At 41.3% G+C, this 23,846-nt stretch overlaps 2 pseudogenes; one reads left to right on the top strand and one right to left on the bottom strand.

Annotated features, from left to right (window-relative positions):
- The window catches only part of LOC130680963 (NT-3 growth factor receptor-like), a 31,556-nt pseudogene extending 16,947 nt beyond the window's left edge, over positions 1-14,609 (top strand).
- The window catches only part of LOC130680962 (zinc finger protein 541-like), a 36,304-nt pseudogene continuing 25,808 nt past the window's right edge, over positions 13,351-23,846 (bottom strand).

Genomic DNA, 23,846 nt, shown 5'->3' with positions numbered 1-23,846 from the left:
CCAGCAGCACTGTGCAGAGTATGGAGATACAGAGTCTGCCAGAGGCATCATTCCCTGCCTCAGTTTACCCCTGTGCTGGCCCAGATGAACAGCTATCTGCCTCCTTCCAATCCCTGGCCCCAGGAGATGAGAGACATGTGAATCACATCATACTCGGAGAGTTCGCACGGTGAGGGATACGGGTAGGCCACAGCTGGAAGAGCCTCTTTCAGAGATAGTTCAGAAGCAGCCTCTGATGATGGCTGGTGTCACACCAGTGCAGAAACCCCTGGCATTGTGGGAAAGGCTGCTCCACGCCACCGCTGTCAGGCTGGTTCATGCTGCTGGCTGTGCTCTGTCAACATTCGCTAATAAGTCATCACAAGTTCTCTCTGGGAGAAATGAAGACCAAGAGCACCCCATGGAGGCTATTTGAAGCCGTCTGCTTGTAGGGTAGTCAGTGTGGGGCCCCAGCTGTTGTTGGACAGGAAGAGTCTCCCACTGACGCAAGCATGCAGTCTGCATACAGATTTTACACGTGGCCAGTCAAGGGTGCAAGGCTGTTGGGAACTTGGAATTAGAAAAAAAAAAGCTTTGAATTAAGAAGGCCACCTACTCTAGCTTCTCCTCCAAAACCTGAGAGGTGGGCACCCAGCCTGAGCTTACTTAGCGATGGGGCCTCACTGGTTCGCAAGGGATAATATTCCATCATTTATAAGAAAAGCTCTTTCTCACACGGTACCATTGGTGCATATCTGCTGTCCATTCACCACTGTGCTTGGAAGGAAAGCCAGGGTCATAAGATGATACAGTAAAACTAGAATCATGATTAAAGAATCAAGTGCTGTCATCGTAAAGCTGATGGGCTATTCAGTCAATAGAAAGTATTACTGTTATTGTTACTAATGTTTGAGAAGATGGCTGGAGGAGACAATTTATTGCTCAGTTTGCCTTATGAGGAAAAAGACCCTGTCTCATTCTTTGCTTTTTTTAAGTTGAAATCATCTTGTTTTTACTTTGTTTTTTCCTGCCATGAGACTTCACTCAGGACACGCAGCCGCTGGACGCAGGCCATAGGAGGAGAGCACCGTATTCTAACCAGGCCAGTGCTGTCCGCTGGGTATCTAAACCCTGTTCTTGCAAACAGCCAAGTATTCCAGGCAAGCAGGTTGAGGGCCATGCTGATCCTGAAATCCCTGTTAAGCAGCCCCCAGAGCTTGTAGGTGGGGTGGTCTTGAACCCACAGAATTATAACGGGAAGGATGTACAGTGTGGCCATGGATTACCTTCCACTGTGGCCCCTACCTACCCCGGACTTGCTGACATTCCATCCTGAGCGGTTTTCCTTATCCATAAAATGGGAAAATGTTGCCTTAGTGTTGTAAGGGTCGCCGGATAGTATGTCCAAATCTCTGGAAAAATTGGGAATTACAGTACAATAAACATAAACATTGAGAAATTAGCATCTTCCAAGGAAGATTTAGATTAAAAATAATATGTATGTGCAGTGCATTGAAAACCTGCCATGTCTTTCATTTAATATCTTACTTAATTCCTGTACATGTTCTGGGTACATGTATTACTAATCCTGTCTTACAAAGATGCTGAGTCTTCCAGAGGTGAAGGAAATTCCCTAGTAAATGGTATTGGCTAAGTTACACATTATCTCCTGTTTCCTCATCTGTACCCATATTTTCAAAATCCCTTACACTTTTGATGTTTGTTGGGGGCATCTAACTATATAGTAAAGCCGGACTTCGAATGGGATCACCATATTTTTGCTAAATAAATCTGAATTTAAATTGAAACCTATCAGGGCCTGAGCCATACAAGGTAAATTAAATGTCTGGATTTATCACTACAAGGTTTTATTCTCCTGCCTGCCTTTACCCATTAATATTTAGCAAGCATTCAAGGTCTGGAAAGATCAGTCTGGAACCAGTGTGATCCGTGGATCTGAGCTGAGCTGAGACCTCCAGCTCTGTTCAGTGAATTGAGTTCTTTTAACAGTATCCTTAAAAGTATCCTTTTCCATGAAAAGATTTGAGTGCAGCCAGGAGGCTCCAAGTATTTGGAAAGGAAAATGAGGGCCAAGTTATTTTTCAACCCACATCTCTGGACTTGCAGTGTCTGTTCTATAAAAAAATATATTGTTTGGGGGCAGGGAAGGACAGTGAGGTCTCAGAATGAGCACCAGAATTTAGACAGGATTTAAAAAGGGAAAACAAAAGGGAAGTTATAAAAGGTATGTGTTCCTGGGGCTTCCATCTGAGAAGCTGCTCCTGGCAGGTGCTGCTCTAGGTAAGAGAATCACAATGGGCCTGTTTATCCTTCACGCTCACACAGCCAAACAGTGTGGCTCCTACACTCCTTGTATTTTTGGAAGACTCCGAGGGTTTTTCCTGATCCCAGGGCTAGAGGCTCAGCCTGAAACAGCCATTCCACTGAGATTCTGCTAAATGGATGCCTTTTTTGCATCAGCTGTCACAAAGCCCTGCTCAGAGCGAGCAATGGTATAACGATGTCTTTGTGAGTTTCCTTTGCACCTTCCTCCCCAAGAATTCCAAGCACCTACTAGACCTGGGGCTGAGATCTTCAGTTTGTGTCTATAACAAGATGGATAAGAGCTTGCCCACTTAATTGGGAAGAAGAGGAGGGGCAAAAAGTGGCAAACAATTCTGCCATATTAAGTCAGAAGTCTGGTGTCACTGTAGAAAAATCTCAATCTCTTGTGTGAAGGTTTCCTCCATGCAATTTCCACAGGAGGAGAGAAGCCACAAACAGACGTATATTTGTGACTACACACACACATATTGTAGGCCCAAATCAAAAGGCTATTCAAACCAATGCCTCCCTAAGGTGTGCACCCACACAAGTGGCAGAACCGAGTTCTGCCAGGTTACCCTCAGTCTGTACACATAGGGGTGGCAAGGAAGCTTAGAACCAAAATTTAAACTTCATAAGATTCAGTTAGTCTATTTGTGACTTGTATACCTTAATGTATGTATGCTTTTCTCCAGTAGCAAGTTTATATTAGAAATAAGAACTGGACTCCATGGGACTTCCATTCTATTCATTATTCTTAGTGACCTCAGGCAGGTTCACTCACTACCTCTCTCCAAGCTAAGATTTCCAGGCCTGGAGGCAGGTTAGGTAATTTCCAAGATTTTTCCCAGCCTTGTCATCCCAGGAGCTGCATACAGCTTTAGTGTTACAGCTTTTAAGCCCTGGATTCTGATGAGCCTGGATTTGGGGAGATGGAGTGGGTGCAGTTACAGGGCAGGGCTGGTCCCGCAAAGATGCGCCAGGAATCCAGATGGAATCTGGAGGGCATATAGGCTCAGACATCAAAGCAACGTGCCTACTGAATGGTCAGATGGGGCTGGGCAGCCAGGTGAACAGCTGCGAAGATATAGTGCCCACAACTCAGAGTTGCAGACAGTGGAGAAACAGCCCAGTGGAGAAAGTGAGAGGAAGTGGAGAAGAAAAGCAAGAGCCGGGGAGGGTTCCTGAAGGGCAGGCTGCCAATTCTAAGGCTCTGGTGGTCTCCCATGTATGAGGGAGGGAGCTGTTAGCGGGGTCCAGCAGTTGGGTCGGCTGGACAATGAGAAGGGTTAATTCCAGGAAGGAGGGCTGTGCTGCTGGCAAGTTTGAAGCTGTCTGCAAAGCTGAGTAACTGGCTTAGAGTGGAACCATTTATGTTAGAAGGCACATTAGAAGAGGACTTTGGGCCTTTCCTTCTACATTTAGGACATTTATTTTAGGAGGTACCCAAGGGCGATTTTGCTAACTTCAGGTGATCAGGGTATGATCGACAGTCCTGGGTTTGAATCTACGAGGTCCCACATGCATATGCATCGGCCTGCACGTAGTTCATCTAAACAGCCCTCCACCCACCCACCTCTACCCCTGCTTGGGGGTGTGTATCTGTGCTAGATGTAGCTAATACCGATGTGGGTGAAAACCCCCCTCCCTCAGGGGCAAGAGTGGAACAATTTTAAAGACTGTAGTGGTGGCTATGGGACTGCTGTTGGGGGCATTTCAAGGTGACTGCCAGACCTGGCTGACATCCGCTCAGACTGCCAGAGCAGGACATAAGAGGCAAAGCCTCTGCGGCATGTGGAAAACCAGGAAACTTTCCAGGGGATGAAGAAAGCACATACTAAAGCTTTTATTTTTTCTTAATGCATATGGAGGCTCTTTAAAGGGCTGAGCATGCAATCAAGAAAGATTAAAATTGAATAGATAAAAAAAAGACACTCACTACAAATGACAATCTTTATGATAATCTTCTGATTAAGCTACTTTGCCATTAACATATATTGCAAAATTCTTACAAGTGTTCAGAAAGCCACTGCCTTCTCACCTCTTTAAATCTCATCCAATTTTGACGTGGCCCATAGAGATTCGTGATTACAGAGGAAGCTTGAGTCCTTCGATTGCTTCCAGAAATATCGTGCCCTGTGAGAATGTTTGCTCACCTTTGCTGGGCCTTGGTTTCTTTATCTGGAATGTATGGGTCCATTTGTCTCCTTTATCCCTTGTCAGAGTCGTGTGAGGCTGGACATTCTGAACTTCTGGGAGAGAAGCGGGTTTCTGTGTGTTCTCTGGAATCCACCAGCTGCCTCCTTTCTGTGCAATAGATGCCCGAGAGCCTTCCAGAGCTCCGCTGAGTTTCTCTCTAACCCGGAGGTGTGGGTTCCTCTGACTGCAGGGGGCTGCCATCGCTCTGCGGAAATGAGCTGGACATTCCTTGTGCAGGAGAGGCAGGCTCAGAAGAGAAAGGTGGCTGTGGAGAGGTGGGGAGGTGAGAGATTCCCACCCCTCCACAGGAACACTCTGCCCCCAGTGGGAAATGGAGCCTGCAGCCCCCCTGCTTCCCACACCTTTTGTCCCAATTTCTCCAGGTGCCCTGGGCACAGGCTGAAGGCTTGACTGAGACAGTGAGTTGTGTGGATTTTAGGTAGGCAGGGGCTAGAGAGGAGGCTGTTGCTTGCTTCCCTCCTCTCACGGGCTCTCCCCTCCCCCTGCTGCCACTGAGGAGGGGTGGGAGAGAGCGTTGGGGAAAGAGAGAAACTCGCCAGAGAGGTAATAAGCCCGAAGTGCACCACGAGGTGTTTAGTCTCTAGACCTGTGGTTCTCAAACTTTCATGTCCCTAAAATAATTTTGAAAACCTATGTACACCCCTTGCACAATTCAAGTGGCCAGCTAAATCTTCAACATATTTTTAAATAGTTGTCAATGATGCCATTTCTGGAATATTGTAAATTTTGACATGACAAAAAGCCACCACTCCTTTAACGTATCTGATGAACTTTAAATAACAGAGCAATTTGATATGTCATCTATTAAACACATGAACAAGTTCTTAAGCAGTTTTATAGTCCTTTCCTTCTGGAATTCATATTTTCATTCCAGTTGCCCTACCAAATTTTATCCTTACTATTATATCGTTATGCATGAAAGCCTTTTATTGGCCATTCTATCATAATTTAGTGTGACACAAATATGTATGAAGATTTAAATTTAATTTTTAATGTCCAATGACTATAAGTTTCTAGATGCTAAGAGTTTTTGGATTGAGATATCATTATAATTATTAGTAATACACAGAAACAGGTAGTAGATAAAAACAATGTACATACATCATAAGTTTCAATGAAAAGGAAAGAGAAAAGGTATGATACATTTTGGAAATGCACCTCATATTTTTCAATTAGTTCATGTGTTCATTAATGAATATTATTTATTGTCAAAGTAGGGAAGGTTCAGGATAAATTTTGCTTGTTTTTTATCTTTATGAGTATAAAAACTGAGAAACTTTATTCACACTTAAAACAAATCGATTGGAAAGGAGGGAGCTTGTTATTGCACTGTGGGTGGCTCAGTTCTTTGAAATATTATCTAGTTATTTGCCTGAAGTCACATATTAGTCTCTTATCAAAATTTCTTTTTAATCTTGTCTCAGCTGATAATTCTTTTAGGTCTGTCCACCTTCAGAACTGGAAACTACCTGGCTTGCAAAAGGATTCATTTCCCAGTCAGTAGAGACATTTATTTTCAACACTGTACTGATCTTTCGTAGAGTTTATTCGTATGTACTCTGCAGGTTCTCTCTCCTGAGATTTAGAACTAGTGAGAGATCTGAACATGGCAGGTGTGTTTATGTGTGGGTGTGTGTATGTGTGAGCATACACAACTGGGGAAAGGGATTGCTGATCTGCAACGGATTTTCAGTTCAATGTTAGAAAAAATCCATACGAGCACTGAGGATATGAAAAATCCTTTAAATTTATCCTTGCCTGGGTGCCTGCTGGAAAGTCTCCATGTATCTCCAAAGTTACTGTAGACCCTGGATTGAAACTACTGCTGTGGGCATTGTAGTCTATTTCTGCCTGTTACACTGAATGAAATTCTAGGCTCTTATTCTTTAGGGGAATGCAAATCACCTGAGATACAAGTAAAAAGTGCACTTCCTTATTGGTAATAACGAGAGTAGACTAACTCGAGTCCTATCAATAGGGGATGATAGGATAAACTGGCATCGTCATGCATAATGGAGTCCTATAATAGCTACAAAAGGAGTGAGGGAACCCCGGTGGGAAAATGTAAAGTATACAACAGATGGTGAGTTACCTTTTATCTAAGAAAGTGAGGGAAACAAACATAATCTGTATTCACTGATGTTAAAAACAATAGGAGAACAAACAAAAAATGGTTGTCCCTGGGGAGGAAGAGATAAGGAGGGAGGGAGGGAGAGATGGAAGTAGAGTTCACATACCTTGTTTTCTGGCTTTGACTTTGAGACTGTGTAACAGTCTTCACATCATTATAAAGCTGCATAAAATCAAATGAGAAAGAAAAAGCAAAGCAATTCTTAATAAAAAGTGAAATGGTTTCCCTTTTGTGTGGAATCTAAAAAAAAATAAAACAAATGAACAAACACAACAAAAAACAGACTCATAAACAAATCCAAGGTAGTGCAATCCAAAGATCTCCAAGTATATGTTTTATTTCCAAAATAATTTCTTGGAATCTTTGCCTTACTCTCATATGCTTCCTGTTTCAAGGCTCAGCCTTCAGATCCTTGATGTATCTCATTGAGAGCTTGGATCATTCACTAGTATTTCTGGGGGCAGTGCCTAGGGAAGTTACTTTATCTTCTGGGAATTCAATCACAAAGGACGGAAGGGAGGATGAAGGGAGGGATGTGGCTGGTCCTCAGTGTGCATTAATTAGGACTTTTCTTAGATTAGTATGGCAGCCCATTGCTTGTCCGGCTAGGTTTTGCTCTGGGGATGTTTGTCAATGTATTTTTTTTATCAGGGAAGGATTTGACTACCACCTTTCCCAGACTGGATCTTTCCAATGTGGTTTAGGTAGCCCTGGAGGAAAATCAGTGTCGTCTAGGTGGAGCTTTCCAGAAAATATGGAAAACCTAGCATGTAAAGTCACACATAGTGAACAGATGTTGCACTTTATGTATGTACTTTTGCATTTATGGTGCTTAGGTTTTACTGTATATCGTCTCATTTTAGGCAGGGATGTTACTTAATTCCTATGTTGAAGACAAAGAAGTTGACACCCAAAGAGATTAATGGCTTGTCAAAAGTCACATCAGAACCCAGTGTTCTGGCTTCCAATTGAATGCTCTTTTTGTTGTATCACTGACCTCTTGAATTCTTCTGGAGGGATGCCCATATGAACTTCACCAACACTGGTGGTGCTGACCCATGAAAATCTAGATAAAATTTATCTTACTAGGGTCCCTGTGGCTAATTAATAAACTTCTAACACTTTTCTGCCCAAACATTAAGCTTATCAAACTTTATATCAGCACACTTGCATTTCTTTCTCTGCAAACTTGGAGATTTCAATTTGGAACATTTCTTCTGGAATATGTATAAAGTCATCATATGAGGCAAACACTAGCATCAGTTTGGAGGAATGTGTCATCTAAAAAGAATGTTCCAATATCGCCAAGGGAAATGTTCCTCTATCCTTGACTTTTTTTTTAATCAAGAAGCCAAGTACAATAAACCATCCTATTAGATTCTACCACAAACATAATTTTTCTTTAAAAAAATCATCTTTTGATATGGAACTTACATAAATGAGGCCCAATGATCCTTCCTTTTATTGGTTTTAAATTTTCAAATGCTATACATAACCATGCTAAAATGACAAATAGCATAGAAATCCATATAGTAAAAAGTGGAATTTTCACTTCAGTGCTCACTTTCATTTCCCTCTCTACAGTAGACCGCTGCTTTAATGGCTGTATTTCTAGACTTTTCTCTATGCATTTACAGTTACACATATTGCCTTTTAACATATTTGCTTATGTATATCACTTTTTATATGAATGAGAATGCTAATATATACTTTTAATGTCTTGTGTTTTTATTTAATGTATCACTTGCACATAACTCTACTATATTCCTTTTAACTGCTGCACATACATTTAATGATGAACAAATTGTCTCCCTTAAAAACAATGAAATAAACATCTTCAGCCAAGTATTTCTGCTTACATGAGCAAGTTATTTTTCGAAGACTCCTAGAATTGAAATTAGTAGGTTAAAAAGGACTAAACATCTTTAGTGTGGGCAGATTCTGCCAAGCCACCCTCAGAAAAGGCTGCCCCAATTTTAGCAATAGTATTTGAGAATAAACTCCTTACCTCACACCTTCTCAAGCAACAGATAGTATCAATCTTTTCCATTTTTCCTACATAACATTCCAAAATGTGTCTCTTTGTTGTTTTAATTGACATCTCTTCACATGTTTGTAGTTATTTGCAGCACTTCTGTGGATTATCTGTTCTTACCCTTTACTCATTTTTCTATTGGGTTGCTTTTTAAAACTAATTTAAATGAAGCACTTTATAATATATGGATTTTAATTCTTTGTTACCTATAGTGCAAATGTTTTCTCTGCCATTTGTCTTAACTATGCTTATTTTGTATTTTGCCATGCAAAAGTTCTTAGTTTATACAAGTTGTATCTCTAAATCCTATCCTTTATGGCTTCATGAACATGTGTCTTGTTTAGGAAGGACTTCCTCTCCTGAGGTTATACAAATACTTTTCTAAATTTTCTTCTAATATTATTATTGTTTTCTTTTTATCTTTAGCTCTTTAATCTATCTGGAAATGATTTTTGTATATGGTGTGACGTAGGTATCTAAGTGTACTCTTTAAATGAATAGTTCATTGTCCCAACACTTTGATTACTAACCCATAATTTCATATATTAAATTCCAATATTTATACATGAGTCTGCTTTTGGACTTTATTTATACCATTGATCAATGAAATTTGTCTATTCCTATGCCAATAACACAGTGTGTTCGTTACTGTAGTTTCACAATATGTTTTGCAATTTGATGGAGCAAATCACTCTTGTTCTATTTCAAGTATATCTTAGTTTTTATCAACTATTTACTCCTTTAGATGAATTTTGGTATCATATCAATTTCCATACATCATTCCATTGGGGCTTTCATTTAGATTGTGTCAAATTTTTAGATTAATTTGAGGGAGGAATGAGAGATGTATGATATTGAATTGGCTTATTCAAGGAAATAACATGTTTTCATGTATTCAGATCTTATGTTTTTCAATACTTTCCTTTAAACAGACCCAGTACATTTTATGTTAAGGTTAATGCCGAGGAATTTTATACATTTTTGTTACTATTATACAAACAATCTCATTTTTCATTGAATTTGTTGCTACTTATATATGGGAATAGTTAAATTTTTGTAGGTTCATTTTGTATCTGGGTAGTCGACTAAATCATATAATGGGGTCCTAATTGCTTTATAGTTACATGTTTTGAATAGTCATCACACGCAATCAATGGCAGTTTTGGCTCTTCATTTTCATTATTTCTATTTTACTTTTATTCTTTCATTATTGCATTGGCTAGGACACCTGAAGAATATTGTATAAAATCAGTGATAGAAGATTGCTTCTATCCATCATATGTTTTGTTAGTAAGTATGATATTTAGTGTGTTAAATTAAGGAAGTTACCTTCTATTACTAATGAATTAGGGCTTTTAATTAGGAAGAGGGGTTGGAAATTTTTGACATGTTTTGAAAGGATGTTTTTTCTTCTATCTCTTAATCAGTAAATAAAACAGTAGATTTTGTAAAGCTGAGGCATTCTTGTATTACTCTTATAAAATGTATTGAGTTATAATATGGAATTCTTGTGATATATCATTAATTCAATATGCTAATATTTGATTCATATTTGGAGACAATGTTCCTAACAGTTTTACACATAGATAGATAAAATACCTTTATCTCTATTCATATGTTTAAGGCTATATGCTAAGTTTGACTGATTTTATCATCAAGGACCTTCAAACCACAGAGAGTTTCTTAGGAAAGTTGCTGGTTTTTGGTTTTTGTTTTGCTTTGGAAAAGTATACAGAAGATAGAAAATTTTAGTAGAACCTACCCATGAAACCTTATGGACCTTGTACTTTTTTAATGTATAGATTTTTTACTAGGAGTGTAATTGTTTTGTGTTCAAATTTTCTACTTAAATTCTTCCATTAATATTTTCTAATAAATCAGTTACAACACTACATTTACAAATTTGTTGTTGTAATATTTTTAGCATTTTACATTTGTTTCCTGTATGTCTCTTATTAACTTTGCCAAACATTTATATTACTTTGAAAGAACTAGTAACTGGTTACATAGATACAGTCTGCTTTTTATTTCTTCCTTTTGGTTGCTTGTTTTACTTGGCTTTGTTTTACATCGCTTCCTCATTTTATCTTTATTGTTTATTTCTTCTTGATTTCTATAAATTTGTCCTGTTGGTCATTTAGCTTTTTTGTTGAATCCTTAATTTAATTCTATTTTTACCTATTTTTAAAGTAAGTGCTCAAATGCTGTAATTCCCCCAAATTACTTATCTATAGTCCATAGAGTTCCATGAATAAGACTTTAATTATTATTGTAATAAATAGCTCTACATTTTATTTCAATTATTTTCTTTACCAAATAATTTTTTAATTGCCCAAAGAAAACCTTTTAAAAATTATCCTTTTGTTGTTCATTTCTATTATACTTTATTTGGTACAGAAAAGTTTCTTATTTTTATCTTTACTTTGTTTTTCTCTTAGAACTTCAGATTTCCTTTGAGGTATAATATATTATTGGTTTTTATAAATATTTTTAGATGTTGAAAATAATGTGTAGCTCTTTAGGGAGGCCAAAAGACACATCACAACACTCATATCCATCAATTAAAACTCATTTTATTTTTAAAATGGATATTCATTTTTGTTGTCTTCTTTATCTGTCAATTTGTAAAAGAATTATAGCTTTGTCAGTTCCCTTTTATTTATAACCTGTTTTTACTCTTTATATGTTTCTGTTATTGTGTTAATTAAGCATAAAAGTTCTTGATTATCATAGTGGTGAATTTTGCCAACTTCAAGTATGACATAAACCACTGTGTCTCCATTTAGTGTTTGACATTCTGATTTTTTTTCTGTATACATTCAATTTTTAATATTTTATATTTAATTGTATAAGTTACATATTGAGTGTATAAATTGAATATATGTTAAATTTTCCTTTTATCATTGTATTTTTGTATTCTTTCATTTTCAATATTTTCTAATTTTTCTTACATGTCTTTTCTAAATAACATGCATCTTGATTTTTTAACGTAAATTTTTCCTTTATTTAAGGAATATTTATTTAACGTATATTTAAGAAGTAGTATAATCTTTTTGTGCTTATTGTCTATAGTGATTTTATTTAAACTTATTTTTCATTTTGTGCTTTCTATTCACCATTATCCCCCTCCTTCTTTTTGATATTGGTTAGAGATTTTTGGTTCTATTTTCCCAAAACCGGTTTGGAAGCTATATGTGCTATTTCTATTCATCTGGAAGCTATTTTAGTATTTTATCAAGCACATTTAAATTTAAATTATTACTATCAACACTACCATCTGTAAGCCCCCTTCCCTTCCCTTTTTCTAGAAGAGAGATCCTTTCTAGGCTTTTAATTATTTCTCTACCTTCTCGCCTATATACTTACGGTTGAAATTATCTGGAAATTTCATTCCAGATAAGTATTACTAATGGTAGCAATGTAGCTCTATTAGCATTATTAGTATTATTATTTAGTTTATATCTCTGTTTTATAGAGAGCCTTTATTAGAGTTATTGTGTTACATTAAACTACCAAATTACCAACCATTATTTAGATTTAAATTGCATTTTTGCAGCTTATTTGCTCTGCCCAGTTCGTTAAGTTCCAAGTCATTGTATATCTTAGGTTCTTTTTTCTGTGTTTCTGGAATGCATCCTCAACAAATCTTTGCTCCTTTATTTTCTGAAAGGCTCTGAGTGGTAAACTTTCGGAATCTTTGCTCTTCTGAAAGAAACATCTTTGTCTTTCTACTTGATACAGAACTGTTTTGATTATAAAATCCCAAGTTGAGAGGAATTGCTGTACATCTGCATTATCACATATCTTCTAAAATATTTCAAGATAAGGCAAACATAATTTCCCTTTTTAGAAGCAAGACTGCCCAACTCCCAACTAGTCATTCTTTCTTAAGTGTTCATTATTATTCCTCCAATTGGCCCACCATAGAAACGAGAACTTCTGAGTAATAGCTCATCAGGACATTTAGAGAGAGCTCTTCATAGCAACAGTAAGGGCCTTTCTAATGACAAATCTCATGAATGAGTTAGAAGTTCCAATTTCTGATGCTCTGCTTACTAATGATGCCTTTAGTCCCTGAGTCCTACAACATGTGTGAATTTTCTTCTACCTATGCTAATACCACTAACCTGCTGGGCAGTGAGGATTCCCCTAATGCTTCCTCAGGAAAGGGTACCTTGACTGTCAGTCATTTCCTCATGTCCTTGGCTATTAGATCTGTAGGCCCATGGATGGGTCTCCTTAGGCTTTTTTAAAAGACACTCTCCTCACTGCCTCTAAGGAAAGGAGTTAATAGAATAGAGCTATTTACTTGTTGGTTTGATCTTTCAGCTTGATGGCTTTACAGACCCCATTTACATTACATTACCCAGGAAAAAGTGGCGTAGGCCTAAAAGGACTGCTTTGAAAGGGAGCAGAGGAACCTTTGCTAAGGGAGAGATAAAATTCAGAGACTGCTATGGACTTTTATGGATTTATACCGTTAAACACCAGTTTCTCTCACTGCTTGGGAATTACCCTGCTAATCACCTCCTGTAAGAAATCTGATCTGTGAGATAAGAGGTCGGGGATCATCTGCATCTTTCGCATAGGCAGCAGCCTAGCTGGAGGTTCACTCACGCCATAGGATCAATCAGCCAGAGCTGAGATCTAAGGACCACGGTCTACTGATCCAGTCCGCCCTCGGAGTCCGCCGATTAGGATAGGAAAGTAGGAAATTGGCTCAGCCACTCCCCGATATTCCTGTTGGTCCAGAGGCGGGGGATCAAGGAGCGGCAGACACCGGGAAACCTTTCACCCGAGACTTAAGACTGGTAGCCGCCGCTAATCGTCTTTTAAGTGACTAACAGGTGCCCAGACACATTTTATGAGATAAAGAGTGCAGCATTAAGTCAGGAATAAGAGCGAAGCATGGGTCTCCTACCTTGTGGGCATGAGCATCAGGTTCCGTGAGATTGATGAAGTTAGAAGAGAGTTAGGGACACCCCCTGCCTCACTCAGAGGCCAGGGCAGGCTGAAGAAGCAGGTTGGAAGTCAGAGACAGAGAGAGAGAGGCACTCCTCACGGATACCCAGTCGGACTGTAGGGGTCTGATTCCAGACACGCGGGCCTTTCAGAAGCCGCTGAAGTGCAGCCTCAGCCTAGAGTCTCGCAGTTGCCCACAGCCTTCCTCGGTCCCTCGCATCCAACGAGAGGCCTCTGAAAGGGAATCCTGGCCTCCGCTCAGCTGACTTTCCCAGCTCCCAAGGGAGACAGGGCATCCACTGAGGGAGACGCAGGGGAAACTGTCGCTCGAGACTTTGAGATCGGCAGCCGGGCCCATCCCATTTAAGTGGCTGACGAGCACCCATGTTGTGTGCCACAGACGGCTCCCTTCTATAAGGACAGTGAAAGAAAAGGCAGGCTTAGATGCTGATACTCACCTCTGAGGTTATCCCGGGCGAGCCCCTAAAAAGGGGGAGTTTGTAAAGGTTGCAAAGCGAGAGTGATCAAGTTACATAAAGACTAGATAGGCAAAGGAATAGCATCGCCCTGTCCATGAGCTTTCTTAAGATCTCTCATAACATTAACCCAATTAGTTTGAGGGTTCCCTGCGGTGGCAACCAATAACAATATTTTTAAATGTATTTATGCAATTGGGCAAAATCCCTCTTAGAAGTTTTCACTCCTGATGTTTTTAGGAGGGCACAGAGTAATTTTAAATAGTCCTCTGGTTAGCTGCTTTGGTCTGTTTGGCCCATTATAGTGTCCCTGATGTCTCGATCCTGTCCCTACGTGCGATTTCTTGGGAGTCTTACCGGATCGACGATCTTTGGAGCTGCCCGCTGTGCTTGTCAAGGATCGCCCGAGCAGAGCTTCCCTGCTCTGAGTTTCAACGGTCCCTGTTCAGGCGCCACTTGCCGGTCCCCTCCCTGCCACTAAGCCGCAGACAAGGGAGGAGACCCGATGAGTTGTTGAAGACCTGAAAGGGTCAGCCAGGGGGCTCAAGGCATAACAGCTCAAGAGCAATGCTGAGAAGACACTCCTCATGTTTATTGAGCAAATGAACTTACAATGAACTCAAACATCATTATCTGGCCTTGAGTCTAGCCCAAGGTCGCGACGCTTCTCAAGGATACCAAACTGTGTGAAGATGGCTCCGAGCCATGAGAACTGCTTTGGTTCCCATCACTCAGTCCTTGATTACACATCAACAGAGTGTGTGGGAAAAACAGTCAAGTGATGTGTGCTTATACATTTGATTTCTACCTTGAATTATGTATCAACCCCATCAATCCCACAGGGGGGAACCTAGTAACCACAATATTGCTCATGTGATTGTATATTAATACCAAAATAATAAAAAAGGTGGAACACAACTCCTTCCTCCTTAAGTGACTTCCTGTACAGTATGGGGAGGAAGACTGAGTTGAGGGTGGAAAAACCTGACAAGCGTCGCCAGCCAGGTGGCTGAGGCTCACACCAGCAGGGATGAATCATCACATTGATACATGCACCCTTGATAACATGTGATGACAGTGACCCTTCTCCTCTATGGTCTTCCAGTTTAATCATAAGAAAAACACACAATTCCAACTGAGGCACAATCTCCAAAATACCTGACCAGGACGTCTCAAAGCCGTCAAGGCATCCGAAACAAGGAAAGCCTGAGAAACTGTCACAGCTGTCAGAAAACAGCATAAAACCTAAATGTGATTTACTCCCACCAGGAGGTTTAAAATTTTAACAGTGAGGTATTAACAAAGGGCCACGCGGTGGAAGCTGCTCAGGCTGAGAGTCGGGTGGGAATTGATAAGGGCCTGGCTATACCTGGCTGAGGTTTTTAAATGTACCAATAAGAAAGATGCAACTGGCTTAGGCGACGTCCGGGAAAGAATGTGAACCCTGCAGTACTCAGCCAATGAGGAACCAGGGGAGGGACTCGCGCACTAGGAGGTAAATTACTGTCGCCAAACTCCCCAGGTGTGCCTGCCCACGAGACACCCAATCCTGCAAGAATGACATTAAAGCCTCGCTCCACTGTCCTCTTTTTCTCCCTGTTCACTTACTGAATTTGGACCAGTGAGTGGGTTTCTCACAGTGTGACCCATCAGTAAGTCTGAGGCGCATCCCTAATCCCTGAGTTTCTGTCCCTCTTTATGGCTACCCAGCCCAGGCCACCGTCGTCTCTGAAAGCCTCTGTCACCTCTCCAGGCTTGCCGTCTTGCCTCCTGCAACCTCGGCACAGCAGCCACAGAGCTTTTAACCCTCCACTAGTTCCCGTGGCAGAGTCAGCACTTGCCATGCCGTGGCCTGGAATACAGACCGTGGCCTCAGCAGCCTCCTCCGGGTGGCCTTCCCTGGCCGTCCCCCTAACGCCATCTGCCACACCCTGGTCACTCTTTAGGATTTGAGCCCCTGCCTTATTTTCCTCCTGTCACCTTGTGGTGGACGCAAGGGCTGCTGACCCAGTAGCCACTCATGCTTCCTCTTCTTTTCCTGGCAGACAGAATTTCCACTTTGGTCAGGTGGCAGGAAACCTGAGGAAACATGCTGGTTTCCCCTGGTCCTGAGGAGACCTTGGATATCGGGATGACTGCGGCCATAGCCCTTCCTACTGCCAGGGATCAGTTTAGAAGAAGCATGGGCCCCAGTCCTGACCAATGGACCCAGAGGCATTCTTCTGGAGACCGTTACAAGCTCTCCCCGCTCTTAAAAAGGACAAGACGAAGGAGGGAGGAACGTGCTCTTTCCTGTGCCCTCTGGTTTGAACCTCGGGGCAGGAGGAGGTGATCCTCGTCCCCGCTGCAATCCGCATGCTCAGCTGGCCGCTGCTGGGAGACCCTGACTTCACCCCGGACACAGTGGAACCACCGTCATGTACTGACTGCTGGTCACTACGCTGCTGACTCTTCTGTCCTTATGGCCTAAAGCAATAGCTAAAACCACCTCTTTGCTTATTTATTCCTGCTGCTCTCCTGCTCCTAAAATGTGAGCTCCCTGAGGGGAGCACCTGGGTCCCTCCTGTGTCGCTGTGTGCCCGCTGCATGGACTGGGCGCTGACACACACTGCAGTGGGCACCTAAGGGCCGGCTCCCGGAATGTATGGGGACCAGGCCCCTCCAGGGCGGAGACTAAGCTCACTCATTTCTGCGGCGCTGGCGAGTGGCAGGAGCCCTAAAGCCTTTGTTGGCTTTAGGCCAGAGAACAGGCCAGAGAAGCCAGAAGATAGCTACTTAACAACATAATTTAATAAGATTTACAAATTGACTTGTACAAAAAAAACTTAAGAATGTACAAAGTCATTGCCACACTAGTGGCTAAATGCAGAGGGCACGGTCTCCTGATGAGGAGTCTGACATGTTGGGAGATCCAGAAGTATTTTCCCACTGGGTGTCCACACCTCGGCCTTCTCTAACAGATGTAACGAAACCCCAAAATTGAGGCGAAGATTGGTGAGGACTCAGATCTAACATGTTTCCCCACACAAGGCTCCCTGCTCCAGAGAATAGAAGGGGAAAGACTATTGACCTAAAGAGAACGGAGCCTCTGGCACCAGCTGGCAAGGATGTCACAGTGTCCGACGATGGCGGCACTCTGCCTGTTGATGGCCAATGCCCGCTGTGTTTGCAAGCTGGGCTGGTCAGTGGGGGGGCAGGGGGGTGGGGGTGGAGGCAGAGGGATGCCCTGAACACCTCAGGGAGGCTGAAGGGAGAGGTGACGGCCCGAGGTCCTCATCCCGATGACGTGCTGCCTGGCCCCGGCTCATGGCCCAAATCACCCCTGCAAGGGGCCCATGTCAGCCCCCATCTCCCCTTCCTCCTCCTCCTTCTCCTCCTCTTGGAGCAGGAAGGCCTTTGCTGGTCTCTCCGCCCTTACAGTTTGTTCCATGGGGTCCTGAAGCCGGTGCTGCCTCATGTGGGCATTTCGACTCTGGATCTTGTCAAACACCCTGCAGAGTCAGCAGAGGACACGGGTCAGAGCAAGGGGAAGGTGGGCCGAGGGCCCAAAGGGACAAAGGGCAGGCTGTGCGGGTGCATCTGGGGACAGGGCTGGTGCCCACCTCTCACACTCTCTGCAGGGAAAAGTGCCTCGGCCCTGTACGCTCCCCGGAGGCTCAGGGGTCTGCTTGGGACCAGCATTTGGGCTTGTGTTGATGACGGATTCTCCCCTGCATCTCTTCGTCTTCATCTTCAACTCAGGGGTTGGATGACCTTTGGGTCTCTTCTGAGGACTGCAAGTGGCCTGTAGAAGGGGCAGAAATGACATCAGGGTGCCGACCTTCCACCCTTCTAAGGGAAATGCTCTCCTCTGTAGAGGCACCCTTTCCCACCCCAACCTGGGTGATCAGTAGCTATCCATACCAGCACTGAACTCCAGTGAAACCCCCTTGCCCAAGAATCCCCTACCTTTGTTTCTGTTCTGTCTGCCTCGTCCAGCTTTCTTTTGACCCCATTTCCCAGGCCTGGGGCCCGAACATAGGCAAACCTGATCTTTCTTTTCCAGGTGTAGTAATACTCTACACACTGGGCCACTGTCTTTGTCTGGACCTGGTGAAAGAAAACAGCAGTGGGCTTTGGGCACTGCCTCACACACCCCCTCGCCGTGGGGCTAGGCACTTTCTGAAAGCTCTCCTGGAATGTCTCTCCTCTTGGGCTTGGCACAACCCTGTGCTACAAGGAGCACAGAAGCACAGAGTCCTGCTGGTGATGAGGGGCTCAGGGTGAAGCCACCGTAGCCAGCACCATCCAAGCTCTGCATGCTCTCTGAGCCCCAAGTCAATCCCGGGAGTCCCTCCCTACAGGAAGGGGTACACGAGGGCTCCCTACACAGGCGCTCACTGTGACATCAGGCCTAATGGCTATGCATTTACCACCTGGGACTCCCTGCAGCAGGATGCCCTCATCAGCAGGTACCACAAAGCCTTTGCAACAGCCAGGCAGAGCCCTACAGCACAGAGATAAGGGGCCCACGAGAGGAGGGGGTTTTGAGGGCACAGTCTGATCCTAGGGCATTCAGATCTCACCATGTGCTCTCCCTCCACTAAGAATGGACACCATTAATAATAACTTCTGTAAAAACAAAATGGAACAGGAAAATTTAATTGCTCTAGGAAGACGATTTCTCAGGAAAATTAAATTGGCCAGTTAAGATGTGGGGCTCACTTCAGAAAATACTTTCTCCATGTGAAATGTTTTCAGCTCTGTATGTCTTCAAAGACTAGGAGCCAAAGTAGTAAATCCTCTGCCTAAGAAATATCACTCAGTTAGAAGAAAAAAAAAGAAGTTGGACTCTGCTTCCAAACAAGATGGAGCAACAGGAGCTACATTGACCTTCCCATTCAAAACAATGAGAAGAAACAGTCAAAATGTCTGAAATAATGTTTGCTAAGATGCTAGGAAAGCCAAGAACAAGTCTTTCTGAGAGACAGAAAATAAGCTACAACTGTGCCAACACACTACACCTTGGGAGAGTTTCCAGGCCATGGCCTGGGGAGAGGGGTCTGGGCAGAGCCCGGTGGGCTTCCTGAGCTGAGATGGGAGGGAGGGTTCTGGGAGAACAAGGCGGTGAGAGTTCACAGGACAAGGCAGGACAGGGAAGAGCTGCTCAGAGGAAAATTCCAGAGATCTGGAGGGCGCTCCCCTCCAGCATTCAGCAACGTGCTGACCAGCATGTGCGTATGAGGTGGCCCAAAACTGGGTAAAGAACCACCTGAAAGAATTAGATGAAAAGGCACCTCACACAGGGCCAGGAATAGCACCTGGTTTCCACCCGCTGGGGTGGGAAAAAACTCATAGTTCATGGGACATTGATAGAGAAATGAGGAGGGTTTTGCCTCCGTAATGAGGAATGGTCTAATTTAAACAAATCCAAAACCAGTACCCAAAAGGAACAAGCTGTTTTCAAGTAACCATGTATCAGAACAAAGTTCAAGAATACTTACTAAGAATACAAAAATATTCAGCACTCAACAAGCTATAATTCACAATGCCAGGAATCCACTGAAAAATTACCAGGCATAGAAAGCAGGAAAATGTGACATATAATGGGAAAAAAATCAATCCATCAAAATCAACCCAGAATGGGCACAGATGTTAGAATTAGCAGGAAAGGGTACTAAAAGTCATTATAATTGTACATTATATGTTGAAAAAGTTAAGTAGAGACATGGGACACTAATGAGACCCAAAAAGAACTCCTAGATATTAAAATTACAATGTCTGAGATGAAAACTACACTGCAGATTAGATACTGCAGAAGAAAGGATTACTGAACTTAGACACATAGCAATAAAAATCATCCAAAATGAAACACACAGAGAAAAGAAGAATCAGTCGAAATGAAAAGAGCATCGGTGACTCCCGGACAACTGCAGGAAGCCCAGCACCCACTAAGTGGAGCCCCCAAAGGAGAAGGGGGATGCAAGAAATGTTTGAAGAAACAAGACTGAATTTCCCCAAATGTAAGGAAAACTATAAACCCACAGATACCAGAAGCTCAACAAACTGCAAGCACAAGAAAGAAAAATGAAGAAAGCACACCAAAGCCCATCATAATAAAATTGCTCAAAGCCAGTGATAAAGGGAAATTCTGACAAATATCCAGCCAGAAAAAAAAAGACATGTTATATGGAGAGGACCAAAGACACAGAAATCTGGAGATTTCTTATGAAAAATAATAAAAGCCAGAAGAAAGCAAATTACCTCTTTAAATTACAGAGAAAAGACCTGTCAAGCTAGAATTCCACACTTAACAAAGATGTCTTTTAGAAATGAAGGCCAAATAAAGGTTCTTTTTTAGCTATACAGAAGCTGGAAAAATTCATTATTGGCAAATCTGCACTTTAAGAAATGTTAAATGACTTACATTTATTTCCTTCTGGAAAATGATACCAGATGGAAATATGCATCTACATAAAGGAATGCGGAGCAATGAAAATGTAAGTACATGGGTAACTATATAAGACATTTTATTATTTAAAGCTATCTACAAATAATTTACCATTTAAACAAAAATATCAACAATGTATAGTGGGGTTTACAACATATGTAAAATGAAATGCATAACAACAATTGTATAAAGGCCAGGAGGAGAAATGTAAGTACACTACTGGAAGGTTTTCATTCTGCACATGAAATGCTATCAAATCACTTGAAGGGAGACTGTGGTAAGTTAATGATGCATACTATTAACCCTAAAGCAACCATCAAAATAATAAAATACAGTTATAGCCAACAAGCTGACAAAGGAGATAAAACAGAATCCTACAATTTACTACATTAATTTTTTCTGCCAAAAGAAGGCAGAAAAAGTGGAAAGGGGAAACAAACAACAGATGGGACAAATAGAAAACAAAGAGCAAGATGATGGACTTAAACCTAACCATTCAATAACAACATTAAGTGTGAATGTTCTAAACACCCTAATTTAAAAGGCTGAATATTTAATAGGAAATAAAAAAGCAACACTGAACACATGTTATTTATAAGAACACACTTTAGCTGTAAAGGCTAAATAGTTTAAAAGTGAGATTAAAAAAATGATATAGCATGCTAGCACCCATTTTTAAGAAAGCTGGAGAGGTTGGATATACTAATATCAGAAAAAAGTAGATTTCAGAGCAAATAGTACTTCTAGAGATAAAGTAAATAATTTCATAATGATAAAAGGGTCAATTAATCAAGAAGACATAAGAATCCTAAAAGTTCATATGTCTACACCAGGGCTTCAAAATATATGAAGCAAAAAATTATAGAACTTTGGGGAAAAATAGACCCACAATTATAGGAAAACATTTTAATATCCCATTCTCAACAATTGCTGGAACAATTAGACAGTAAAAGGGTGGAAGACCTAAACCACACTCTGAGCCACAACGAACTCTCATTTATAGAGCTCCACTCACACACAGCAGGTACACCTCCTTCAAGTGTACGAAGAACACTTACCAAGAGGTAAACCATGTTCTGGACTATAAAAAAGGGTCAATAAATTTAAAAGGATTCAAGTCATGCAAAGTATTTCTCTGGTCACAATGGCATTAACTGAAAAATCAGTTAACTGAAGAACTATGCAAAATCCTCAAATATTTGGAGACTAACACACTTCTAAATATTCATACTTCAAAAAATAAATCAAAAGGGAGATGAAAAAGTATTTTGAATTGAATAAAAATGAAAACCCAAAATAAGAAAACTTATCAAAGAAGTACTTTGAGGGAAACTTACAGCACTACAAACCCATGTTTGGGAGGAAGAAAGGTCTGAAATCAATGAGCTCAGCTTCCATTTTCAGAAACTAGTAAAAGAAGAGCAATTTAAACACAAAGCAAACAGAAGAAACTGCAGAATAAATAAACCAAATAGAGAAAAACCAGGAAGCCAAAACTGGCTTTTTGAGAAAATCAGTAAAATTGATAAGCCTTTAGTCAGATCAGAATAAAAAGATATATTACCGATACCAGGAATGAGAGAGGGGCTATCACTATAGTCTATAAATTCAAAAAGGAGAATATAAGAATATAATAAACAACTTTATGCTAATACATCAGACAACTTAGAAGAAATGTACAAAAGTCCTTGAAAGATAAAAACTACCAAGGTTCACTAAAAAGGACATTGATAACCTGAGTAGCCATATATCTATCAAATAAGTTGAATTTGCACTTCAAACCCTCCCCACAAAGAAAGCTGCAGGCCCAAATATTTAAGGAAGGAAGAAATAATCCAATTCTAAACAAACTCTTCCCCAAAAAAATTGAAGTGGAGGGAACACTTCTGAACTCATTCCACAAGGTCAGCACTACCCCCATCCCAAAGCCAGATAAACGCACCGCAGGAGAGACAGCTACAGGCCAGTACCCACCATGGACACGGGGGAAATTCCAGAGACAGTTTTAACAAGTAGAATCCAACAATACATATAAAAAGAACCCATACATATACAGCCAACTGCTATCTGACATGGTACAAAGGCAGCTGAGTGCAGAAAATATGGCCTCTTCAACAAAAGGCACTGGAACAACTAAATATCCACAGGAAAAGATGGAACTGCAATCCATACCATGCTCTACATACAAAAACTAACCCCGAAAGGACCGTACATCTAAATGTAAAGCCTAACACTATAAAGCTTCTCAAAGAAGACATAGAGGAAAAGCTCTGTGACTTTGGGTTAGGCAAAGATTTCTTAGATACAACACCAAAATCATGGTCCATGAAAGAAAAATTAATCAATAGAATTTAATTAAAATTTAAAACTTTCTTCAAAAGACACTGTTAAAAGACTAAAAAGCTACAGATTGGGAGAAAATACTTGCAAAGCATATATCTGGATAAAAAACTTGTGCCCAGAACAAATAATGAACTTCTACAACTCAATAAAAACACAAACATCCCAGTGAAAACAAAGGCAAAGAAGCAAACAGACACCAAAGAAGGCTCACAGATAGCAAACAAGCACATGAAAAGCTGTTCAGCAACATTAGTCAGGGGGAAATGCAGTGAGATACCTCTGCATACTCATTAGAATGGCTACGATTTAAAAAAACCGACCATATCAAGTGCTGGAGATGTTGTGGAGCAACTGGAACTCTTGTACCTGCCAGTGGGAATGTGAAATGGTACAGCCCCTTTGCGTAAGTTTGGCACTTTCTTGAAAAGTTAAATGTACACCTACCATGTGAGCCACTGATTCCTTTCCTAAGTATTTGCTGCCCTACCCCCCACCAGCAGTACTTGTTCATGTAGAGATTTGAATGTGAATGTACACAGAAGCTTTATTTATAATTGCAGATAACGTGGAAACCACACAGATGTCCATCAATAGGTGAATGATTAAATGAACTGTGTTACGTCCACACAATGGAATACTCCGCAGCAAGAAAAAGGGTCCACACAATAAGATGGATGAACCTCAAAATAATGATGCTGAGTGTAAGAAGACACACAAGGCAGACAAGCAGTGCACATGCTGCAGGACAGATAGAAAACTCTGGAAAATGCAAACTAATTTAGAGTGACAGAAAGAAGATAAGGAGGTGATTAGGGAGGGACAGGGGTGGTAGGAAAAAGGAATTTACCAAGGGGAGGAGGAAACTTTTGGGGGTGATGAATGTGTTTATTATCTTGACTATGGTGATGGTTTTGCAGGTATAAATATGTCAAAACATGAAATAGT

Source organism: Manis pentadactyla, chromosome 15 (assembly GCF_030020395.1).
Source record: "Manis pentadactyla isolate mManPen7 chromosome 15, mManPen7.hap1, whole genome shotgun sequence".
Taxonomy (NCBI): Eukaryota; Metazoa; Chordata; class Mammalia; order Pholidota; family Manidae; genus Manis; species Manis pentadactyla.
This window is presented reverse-complemented; position numbering and strand designations above follow the sequence as displayed.